Below are 12530 nucleotides of genomic sequence, written 5' to 3'. Positions count from 1 at the left end.
AAATTAACTTAAAATTTTCTGAAAACCTAGTATTCACAACCACAACAGTTCAACTGACTCATCACAGTTATGTTATCGGTACTTTACGAAATAGTATGAAACTTTCCACAATCAATTAAAAATAATTATAGCACTAAGTGCCTGAGATGAACAGACGGACGGCCTATAGCGTGCATATAAAATGGTTTATGAAAATTGATCATAACAGTTCATCAACCGACACGTTCTCTGCACCTTTACTGAACAGATAGCATGAATTTTTCAACTGAAGGTTAATTCAATATCAAACCAGCTAGATGATTATTACTTAACAACAATTGTTAAGAACCATCTCGTCTGGCTACTGAACTGCTAAGCCCAGTAAATTGAATAAAGAAATGGAAGCCTACACAAAATATCTGATCATTGGATAATTAACTAATTAAAGCCGCATCACGATTCAATTCCACTGCACAACTCACAAATCTGACAATGTTAAGGAAGATCGATGGTTAATTAGGAACACATCTTTCCCAGAGGAGTCAGTTACCTATAAGATGGTTGTATAATACAACCTACTGGAGTTAAGCTATTACTGTTCCATGAATGGCTCAAAATCGTTCTGTCTCGGAAATGACATACATCATTCGAAAGTCATTGTTTGAACTTAAAATCAGGCCCAGTGTGGATATTCTAGGAGGACTCAAATATCCATCTTGGTCGAGAAATTAACCATTACAGCATGATGATGCTCCACCAACAAGGTGGTTATTTCAGTTCAAAAGTCTGTCCCCATAGCCTAATCCTACAACATATAAGAAATTGGCAACTGTTCATTCGTAATCGAGAGGTAAAATAGATAATGAACACAAAAACAAAAATAAGGCCAAAAACCATAACGCAACGACTCAGTTTATTGATAAGTCTCCCACACATAACAGCCACGATATGTTACTACACCTGTTGTGTTTATCATAACAGAAAAAGCCCGGAGTATAAAACTATGAAATGTTCACGCAACAGGCAGACGAATTGTTGTAGAAATTTCAGTTTGCGAAAGGACGCACGTAGACCGCAATATTTTAAATACCGATATGGTGAATAACCAATTAAGTATCAATGAATGGTTGCTAGAGAAGACAGAATGGTTTATTTGATTGTAACATTTGTGCTTTTCTTTACCCTTACTGTCAAAGAAACCACAGGAAAAGTGTTTAAGTCAAATATCTGATGCTAGACAACAAACAACAGATAACAATGTCAGCTCGAAACTGTGTCAAAACGTATATGCTTAATATTCATTATATAGCACAGACTTTTGATATGAGATTGACATTCAAGGCTATTTTGAAATTGTTAAGGTTCAAGTCTCTATGTATGTACCATATTTGGTCAAAATTTATTAACGAATGTTTAAACTTTTTCTCATTTTCCAGTCATTTTCTTTTCGACCGCTTCGCATGCCAGAATATCTCCTTTGTATAACTCATACAAGAAAATATCCATGAGTGGAATGTGGGCTTGAATATTTTTTGGCAAAGCAGATGTAGCAAAAATAATCTTGTTTTGGTAAAAAAAAAGCAGGCTGAACCAGATTGTTGTTCTTGAAGTTCCTATAGAATAACAAATCGTCCGTGGACGTCAAAAGTAAAAGCGAAAATGCATGCGTTATGCATTCATATATTGGTAGTGTGAGCATTCTCACATTTTTTAAACATGTACCCCGTGAATGTTAGCTTACGCCACATTGGGCACAGGAAAGACGACACAAACAACTATCAAGGTTTGGTCTATCAACTCTGCAGTCAATCCAGGTTGTCTGACGTTTTTTAAATATGTAAATTTAAACGTTTTCTACCATATTCGTTAATAGATAATCTAAACAAATAACTGCGCCTGTTTAGTTTTTAAGCATATCATGTCTACATATGAAATAGACTTATGTATTTTATATGCAGACATCATATGTTAAAAAAACAAATATTACCCTAACACTGATGAAACCTTACTAAATGAATGTTACTAGGAACATTAAAAAACTAATACAGTTTCCTCAGAAAACTGACAGGTTTAAAATTTCCTTTTAGTAACAAAACCATGTTAAATCATATATCTTGTCTGTTCCTTTTTTATATCGCCGTCTTTAGTAGTATTCCAGCTAAGAATCGTGCAAATTCTGTAATATTTTATACATCCCAAAAAGGCTACACATTTTTAGTTTTGTTTTATTTGACGAAATGTATAATCATTCATTCAAATCTGTCTGCTCTTAGAAGATAATTCACATTGAAAACCCAATGGTTTCTATTGTATTTTTGTGTTATTTGCCGAGTTATCTCCTTTTATTTTGAATTATACAGTGCATTCTATATAATTTATATCTCTTATGACAGGGGTTATATGAAAAAATAAAAGTAAATTTCTGTTTACTTTAACGTTTTAAACAATATATGTATATAAAATAATATGTAGTCTTTCCAACTATGCATCACATTTCGCATGATTCTTAGCTGGAGCATTACTTAATATCTGTACTTTTGCAGTTTCTTTATCAAATTACGTAATATATACTTGACAGAAGTGTTGGCAACGCGATTTAATTTCAGAACACCAATCAGTCCTTTCCCTGTTATTCAAAATATTGAGTTCGAATATGCAAACGACATTTACCTTTTTTTTTTTAAACAAAATTGAATTAATAACGTAGAACTAATTGGGACTTTGGAATAAATACAAAAATACAATTTTTTGGTTATGCTGTATATGCGTTTGAAGGATATACTTGTCACAAGAACATCAAAACCAAATCAAATACAAAGGATCGAAAATCTAAACCTAAAATAAATAGCATACAAAGAAGTACTCAAAACCATAAAAAAAAAGCAAAAAGCAAAAACAAAACAAAACAAAACAAAAACACCCGAAGTTTTATTAGTGCCATACAAGGAATGAAGCACCAATATTTTAGGGGTTTTGGCTCCTGGGATAATGAATATAATGGCGAGGCGAGACAATATTTGTGCTAAACATTTACTATGGTAACGGTCGTGCCGCTGTTTCCAGGAAATATAATTAAACAAGTGGAAATCAATTCAGGATACAATAATATCAATCATATATATTGAAAATTTCGATATGCGGTGCACTTGCGTCAACGAGTAACCTCTCAACAGCAGCAATAGAATAAGATGTATAGGAATATCGTAATTTAAACCAAAAATAACTGTATACAATAAATACTCAAAACCAACAATATCGAAATAGGAAGCCAAATACATCACATAGAGTGTTTAGGGTTTGCAATACTGATGATTTGGAAATAACACGTGTATTAAAACATTTCGGTATTGTCATTTTTTCGTGATTTATATATTAATAACTGATACCGATCGAGACCTATTTTTATAAAAAAAAGTTCAACACCCCAATCAAGTCATGAGTGGGAATAAACAACTTCCACATTGTATTTGATGCGAATCTATAATATGAAACAAAAAGTAATGTTTTGTAGGTATGATAAGTTTCAATTTGTTTGTTTTATTTATGAGAAGACAAAGTACATAATTGCTGTTATATTGTTTTATTGCGATTGTGAGCGTCTATGTTACACGAAAAGCATCAAATTGTGTAAATAATTATAAGGCATTTTTTTTTTGCACCGAGGATTGATGTTAAAATGCATAATTACCGTCAAACAATTCACAATTAATACGTTAGAGAATATACGACGTTTTTCACAAGTTGGAAGACTGCAATCATGTATTGTAGTACAAAATTTCATTTTTGCCCAAGTTATGCTTGCGTAACCAACTTTGGGGGCAATTTACGCTTCATAAATCCGAAGAAGTTTATGAACAAGCTGTCCCAAAGTTGGGATTTTTAAAGCATAATGTCGTAAAAAAATAATAAGAAGTCTTATAATTTGATTTCTAATCGATTCCAGTAAAAATTAAGACTAGTATTTCAGCAAAGCCTTATTAAGTTTGGTACCAAGTTATTCTATGAAAATATCATATCTTAAGCAGAAGAGAAATAACAAATTAAAAAGCTTATAGCAAATCGAATTGTAAATTATACCGAAGATTGCACGGACGGACACCAGTTAGACTTTCATACAAACAGAACATGGTATCAGAGTGACTCGGGCACAGAAATGGGTCAAGGAATGAAAGTGATTTTTACATTGAAATTGAAATTAAAATGTGTAATTCATACACAAAGAAAAAATATACAATAATTATGTACAGTCTCTAAATCCGGAACGATATTATTTTTTCTTAATGGACAATCCTTTACTTATGTAAATTCTTTCCTTTTACCTATATATCGTTCCAATTTCTCTATGACTCACAACACAACAAAGATGTCTGTGCTCAGTATGTAAATGTGATGCTCGGATGTAGGTTGCATCTTACTCATTTTAACCGAAGTTCATTTTAGGCCGTTTGGTTACATGTATGTCTTGTCTGTGTGGCAAACTGAAATATTGTTTAAAGTAAATATGCAAAAGATGTGCTGTTTTATTGTTAATGTTTTAGTTTGTGGGTTAACATTTTTATGAACAGATTATGAAATATATCTAATTCATAGACATGTAAACCCATATATTAAAATGATGTGAATATGCATTACTACCCAAAATATTTCAATATATAAGTTGAAGAAAATCTGAAACTTTTCACAAGTTTGCAATAACACATTGTTACTTTTATTTGGCTCCGATTTCGATAAAAACATATAAAAATATAATTTAAGCGCAGTGATTTCAAAGTTAGTGCAAAAAGACAGCAAAATGGTTTAGATAAGCGAACAATTGAATTATTTTCTGTTTCATTATTTTAATTGTTCCCCAAAACCATATTTTTAACATGTGTAGCATAAAAAGGTTTTAAAAACTAGAACAATATTTCATGGTACACTCCTTGAGACGTTCACGTTTCCCCTTTTAACGTTCGTGCATCGTTTATCGTGCGTTTACACATCGTTTTGTGTTCGTTTAAACGCACGATAAACACACGATAGAAGCGTTCGTTTATTTTTGTTCTTTGATTATTTCCTTGATTTAACTTTTATTTTTATATTTTTTGCCATTATTAATCATTTTATTTTCATTAATTTCATTTTCTATTTTTTCTTTCGTCAATATTTATCAGTATTATTATTTTTCATCGTTCGTCTATCGTGCGTTTAAACGCACGATAGGAGCGTTCGTTTATCGTGTATTTGGTGAGCGTTTATCGTTCGTTTAAGTATCATGCGTGCGGGAAACCGAAACGTCTCAAGGAGTGTAAAACGAAAAAGAATATAATAATTTCTACCCTCAACATCATTTAAATATGTAAGTCACGGACAATGGTGCATTATTTTACGTTCTTCAAATTGAATGACGCTGAACATTTTATTAATCTTTATTTTGCCAATTTGTTCTAAGGAATCCTTTATGACTATTCCTAATGACTTTGCCTTATCAATTCGATAATATCATAACATTCATTGGACAAAATCAATAAAATCAGTTCATGTTATTTTACATAAGTCACATCAGTCAAGATGTGATTGAAAATCTCTTATATCGAAAAAACTAGTGAAAAATTGGCGTTACATCGTTTAGGTTTTACTCTATGAATGTTATTGCATGTGATAGGGCGGTCCGTCCTTCCGTTCGTACTTTTTCCATCCCTTCCGTTATGCAGCAGGGGGCAATCCTTTATCTGGTTTTTTATGAATTATATGGAATTTGATTAAACTTTTAAAGAATATCTACTACATATCCCAATTGTGTACCACCTATATTAGATTTTGATCCAAGTAAATTGTGGGGTTTAAAAAGGCAAAACACTGACTTTATCATTTCGGGATATAGGGGTATCTTCTTTATCGTTACTCCTCCTACTCCGCTGAATATAATTTCATGAAACTTTCACATAACCTTTATATAGTCTTGAATGTGCACTATTAATTTTTCTTTTTAGAATTTGATCTGAACTGTTTTAGCTTACACATCAGCAAACACCATCTTTCCTTGATGAGGGGGCACCAATCTCTGAACAAAAATTAATGAAACATTTCCAAATCTTTATTACAAAAATCATTGTGCACCTCTTTAAAACAGAAAACAAAACAATCATTTTTACGCAACATTCAATTTGGAGGTCAAAAGATGCATGTTATAAAATGGGAGAGTGGGGAATCAATTCAGTGGGCATTGCTTACAGTTTATTTTTAGTTTTGACTTGTAATCCATAAACAATCAAGTATCAGATGGAAAAAGTGTAATTACTCGCATCCTCAAATGTTTAAGATATATAAGACACAGAAAAAAATGACACATGGGTTTTAATAGAGTAATCAATGGAACCAAGATTCTAGCGGAAATCGAAAGAATGTAATCCAGGGACAAAGACCAGACATGGAAAACAAATACAACAAAGAACATATAATAACCAAAATAACACCCACAAAGTAACAAAAATAAAACAGCAACACTGATTCCACTAAAAACTGGGAACATAAACCAGAAGGGTCCTCTGCTTTTCTAGAAACACCAACTAACTTACTCATAACAAGTCAAGTACAGGGTAGACCAAACAGGATAGGAAAACTATGACACGTTGAACAAACCAGTAAAATTTAGATGATTGTGGACATACTATATATCTCTATGTAGACTGGTTCCCGATCACAATATTCAGTGTGTTACACATATACGAACCGAATACCGATTGGATTGTTTTTGTCTCGTGTCAATGTATGGCTAGTAGCTAATACACGGAACGTAGTCATGGGAACAGGATAATCGCTATGTAGTTAATATAGTGGAAAAGTGTCAATAAAATGTAAAGGTCTATATGGCAGTATTAATTTAGTCAAAACTATTGTGTTCGAACTTACATTTTGAAACAAAATTTGAATACTTGTCATGATATTCAGTATATTTAGCTCATTGGCATAATGTGGAAATGGAAAACATACATTAATGTTTGAATCTGTCAAAGAAATTCACCAAAAATGGTTTATTTTTATTGATGAATTATATGAAAATGTTTTACAATGACCAACATATCTAAAGTTTTAAATACAGGATACAAAATGTATGACATTTAAAGCAAATATTGAATTTCATCATGTACCTCAGATGTTTTGGGACATAATTATAAAGAAAGATTTTTGCTAGTTTAAGGACTCAAAACTTGTATTGAAATTGTATAAAACCGAAGAGTTACTAAATTACTGTTTATACATTTTCTAGAAAAAAAACGGAAGTGGTGAAATTTTACAAATGGACTTGCATACAACTTAAGGAGGTACACCTAAGGTAAGGGACACAACCCTTTCAAATCATTGGAATGTTTGTATTCAACATTTAACACCAACCTCGTGTAAGCATCCAGATAACTTTGATTTATTTCATTCTGTTTTAAATGAAAGCATGAAAGACTTTGGTATAATTGAATATGATACAAACATATCACTGATTTTAAGAGTTATGTCTCTTACCCTAGAATACAAAATAGTACATATAGTAGTTTCAATAAGCCATATGTATATCAGGTACCTTTTAATTATTGTTTTTAATTGTTTGATTCAGTACATTATTTTTGCACAGGAATCAAAATAAAAGAGTTTTGTTTTCGTTTAAATGTTTCATACAAACAGATTACTACAAATAATTTTGAGACTTCCAAAGACATAAAAAAGTAGCAATGTATGCTTAATCTTCCTATTCTCGAAACACTGTTAATTAAATTGTTAAGCCTAACCGAACCATGAGTAAAAAACAAAAAAACCGGCGCATGGCGATTTGTTTTTGTAGAATCTCGGATGATAATTCACTTTGTGTTTCATGCTTTTTGTTTGATTTTTATTCTATGCCTGGCTTATGTATTGTTGATATTTCTACATTGAGTAGTTATATTTTGACATCTCTACAACTGCAGGACCGGACACAGGGGTGGTGATGCGAGGGGTGCGATCGCCAACTCCTTTCAAAACCAACAGGCACTGTTCAATATGTTGTTGTGATTCCACTGTTGATAATCAAGTCGACATTCTGCTCCTTTAAGTCCCGGCCACTTTAAGTTACAACTGTAGCACCCCTTTTTGAACCTCCTGTGTACGGACCGGAACTGAGGATACTGTTGATTTCAGTTTAAACGTATGTATGGGACAAAGACGGCTTTGGATGAAGAGTAGTGCTTATAAAGTACCCCCCTGTCTACAAATCAGGCAAACTGTGTAAAAGATGTGGCAGAAGAAACAAAAACCGCAGAGATTTTATTGTGTTTTCCAAATATTTATACATTATTCATAATCTACAGAAATAACCATTAAGGTGTATGCAAATTTACTTTTGTTCAATATGAAACAGTCGAAAACTTGCTAGAGGATAATTTTAATAGCTTTTCGGTTGATTTTATAAACGAATTGGATATATTTGAGGTAAAAAAGACCAAATCGAGAAAAAAAATTATGTGCCTCTTATAGCGTAATTCTTACACAAAACGATACTTTAACAGAATAGTCAATTGATTGGAGCTTACAACTAAATGGAAATGGTTTATTAAATATTAAATATTAAAATGTGTATCAGTAATTGTTCATATAGTTTCTTTTTAAATAACAATAAATAGGTTATGTAAGCTATTTCATTTAATTATATTCTTTAGTAAAAACAAACCTACACCAGAGCGTTACCATCAAGATTATAATAACACTTCTAAACCCAGACTCCATACCAACAGTATCCAGAAATCCTATACATTGTAATACGTGTATTTTTTATAAGTTCTAAACAAACGACAATTTTTAGAAAGTGTTGATATACCTAAGGGATCTATGTAAACATTCTTATAGAACTTTGTTTAGTATATACTTCTTGCAGTCGTTCTGGTTATATACGCAACCGTCCTTTTGGCAGTCGTCGTGACCACATTACTTGCATGTAATATCAAGTACACATATACTTAAACAGACTAATCAACATTTAAAGTTAACATAGTGCCTACACAAATGATATTTCTGTAAGTCTATATCACCTTTATTGAGTTAAACAAAATAGGAGAGGCGCTCCCTATTGACATATAAACAAGATGACATTGAGATAGATTAACGCACCGTCTAGACAGATCGTCAGATTTTTATGGAATTGTTCACTTTGAAAACAACTAAAATAAATAAAACTGCAATAACATCGATAAAGTTTGTTTAGCTTTTTTCTGTCACTTTAGATCGTGAATCGAAAACGACACAGCGGTCGCCAGATTTCAATTGAACAAGCAAGTTTTTTTTCTATATTTTGTTTAGCTTTTCAACTGGTTTTAATTCTTTCATCTGTTCATTAAAAGGGATATTTGTCATAGCTATAACTGGTATTGTTTAACTCGGTTACACATCTTATTGGTAAAATCAAACATTTTGGCCATAGCCCCCGCTGTCCTTTTGGCCATATCACTAGCAGTCGTTTGACAATATGTCTATTAATCGTTTTGAACATATATTTAGGAATAATTCATATTTCTACTTGTAGACAAGTAGAAAATGACAAGATGAAACCGTATATGGAACAACAAAGTTATTTTGTTTATCTAATTTGTATGAAATCGATATTTCGTGACTTATATGGTGAAAATTATATACATGTGTCTAGAAGACATTTACGTCTTTAAATTACAGTCTGATTGAACTAAAATTAAGCAAGTAAAAATGAAACGAGACCCTCCTTAAAGAGTTATAAACAAATTGATATTGATAATAATTGGATAAACAGTCTAGACGGATAGCAATTTTTTTTCTAAGAAGTGTTTTGCTTGCAAAATAACATGTCTGGAGGTCATAGCAAATGTTCTAATAAGATAGACGAACGAATATAAGTCTTCGCTTTATTGGTAACAAGAAACCATTTAAAAGATTTATCAGATACAAACTTGATAAAATATCTCCTTAGCGTGAGAAGAAAAAATTGGTTTAAAGAAAATCTTATTATAGCATGTGAAATGTTTAAATGTGGAAATTCTGGAAATGTGTAGAAAATGTAACATAGCTCTTTCGACATGCATATGTTGATTGATTCTTCTTAAGTTTTTGATATTTTTGTTTTTTTGTTTTTTGTGTGTTTTGTTTTTACTTTAACTGCATGCTATGATAACACACGACAAAAAAAAAACGTACCTAATACACAACTAATTATATACTCCATACCTTATCATTAATGATAATATCTAACCATTAGGTTAAATCAAAATTAACACCTTAGAATGTCTTTAACACTAAACATTAACACTAAACGAGTTGCAATAAAGGATGATTTCTTACCAAAAAAAACAAAACCAAAAACAAAAACAAAAAAAAAAAAAAAGAAAGCAAAAAAAAAAAAAAAAAAACAAAGAAACAAAAACAAACAAAACAAAAAACAAAACAAAACAAAAAACAAAACAAAACAAACAAACAAACCAACAAACCAAAATCAAAGTCAGTGGAAATGTGGATTTAAAAAAAAATCATTCGAATCAAATTAAAGTTAGAATTGGTATATACTGAACATTACAAATCAAAATCTGTATAAACTTATTAATTATCAAAAACCTTTTCGTAGGGACAGGGAGGGTGGTGGGGTTATAGTGTATGTCAAGGACAACATTAACGCCGTCAGGCGCCCTGATTTAGATTTACCAGACCTTGAGGTTATATGGATCCAGTTAAAGATCCGTAACAAAAACGTTTTATATGGGACTTTTTACGTTCCGCTTCATAGTAGTAACGAGATATGGTGTAAAATAAAACAATCAGCCGTCAATGATGTCTCTTGTGAGTATGTCATATTAACTGGTGATTTTAATGATACCAGGAAAATCCCAATCCGAAAATTTAGAGCAAATGATTAATGATCCCACAAATTTTACTGAAAATTCATCGTCTGTTATTGATTTAATTGTCATTAGTACTGTCCAATTATTGGTATACTAAATTCGCCAAAACCAACCCATTGTTCATTCAGGCGTAGAATTTGGTTGTATGACAGAGATGATTATGCTAAATACAGGCAATTATTATCAGATACTAAATGGAACCGCATGTTCCTGTCGAACGATATCGACCAAATAATTTCCGAGTTTTCAAATGTCATTTTGGGTTCGGCTGGCGAGTCGATTCCAAAAAAACTGGCGACGATTCGGAAGTCGGACCCAGGATGGCTGACGAACGATTTAAGGAGACTTATCCGTGAAAAGAGACGCTTGCACTCTAAAGCGCGACGTACCGATAACGCAAGCGACTGGGCAAAATTCAGACGTGTACGGAATTTAGTAACCTTACAAGTGCGGAAGGCCAAACATAGCTATCAAAATCAACTTGTAAACAAGTTGAAACAAAACTATCCATCTACGAAGTCATGGTGGCATATATGCAACCAAATATCTGGTATGAAGAAACGACAAGTTGGCATTCCACCATTACTGAAAAATGGTAGCCTCATTACCGATGAGACAGCCAAAGCGGACGAATTTAACAAATTGTTGTTCTTCAAACCGAACTGGATGACTCTAACACTCATTACCCGAATCCTATCATATGTGATAACGAGCTTACTGAAATCGCTATTATTGAATCCGAGGTAGCAGAGGTACTAAAAAACCTTAATACTGGTAAGGCACCTGGCCCTGATCTTTTCAGTCTGAGACTTTTAAAGACCGCGTTTTCCGAATTGAAAGGTCCATTATGTAGACTTTTCAACTTATCGCTCTCGAAGTCGGTCTTTCCCACCATGTGGAAGAGAGCTAACGTAACGCTAGTTTCAAAAAACGGGAACGTGCGAGAGGTTAGAAATTATCGGCCATTTCTTTACTCAATATCATATCAAAATGTATGGAACGTTGCGTATACAAGCATGTAAATTTTTACCTGAGAGACAATCGAATCATCACTCAGCACCAATTTGGGTTTACGCATGGCGATGCGGCTGTGAATCAGTTAATTGACATTTCTAATTCGTTCGGGCAAGCCTTGGATCACGATAAGAAGGTTCGTGTCGTCTTTTGTGACATATCTAAGGCATTTGATCGTTGGCATAACGAATTAGTATTTAAGCTACAACTGTATGGACTAAACGGACGCCTGTTACTATGGTGTCGTAGTTACTAATCGGATCGACTACAACGCGTCGTTTTAAACGGCGGTTTTTTTGGTTGAAACCGGTGAGAGCTGGGGTTCCGCAAGGATCTGTACTTGACTTGCCCGTTATTATTTATCATTTTCATAAACGATATCGTTGATGACATTGGTGCTTATATTAAATTATTTGCTTGCCGATGACACTAGTATTTACGTTATAGTGCAGACTCCTGACGACGCGGCACTTGCATTGAATAGAGATATTGAAAAAATCCACCAGTAGGTTTCACGATGGCTTATACGATTTAATCTTCAAAAAGACGGAAGCGATGTTAGTATCACGTAAACATGTCAGACAGGTACATCCTGTTCTACAGATGAATACTTTCGATCTTCAAGAGGTCTTTAATCACAATCATTTAGGGGTTTCCGGACGGACGATGGTT

Source organism: Perna viridis, chromosome 12 (assembly GCF_037379345.1).
Source record: "Perna viridis isolate PV_CMFRI_1.1 ecotype Kerala chromosome 12, ASM3737934v1, whole genome shotgun sequence".
Lineage (NCBI taxonomy): Eukaryota > Metazoa > Mollusca > Bivalvia > Mytilida > Mytilidae > Perna > Perna viridis.
This window is presented reverse-complemented; position numbering follows the sequence as displayed.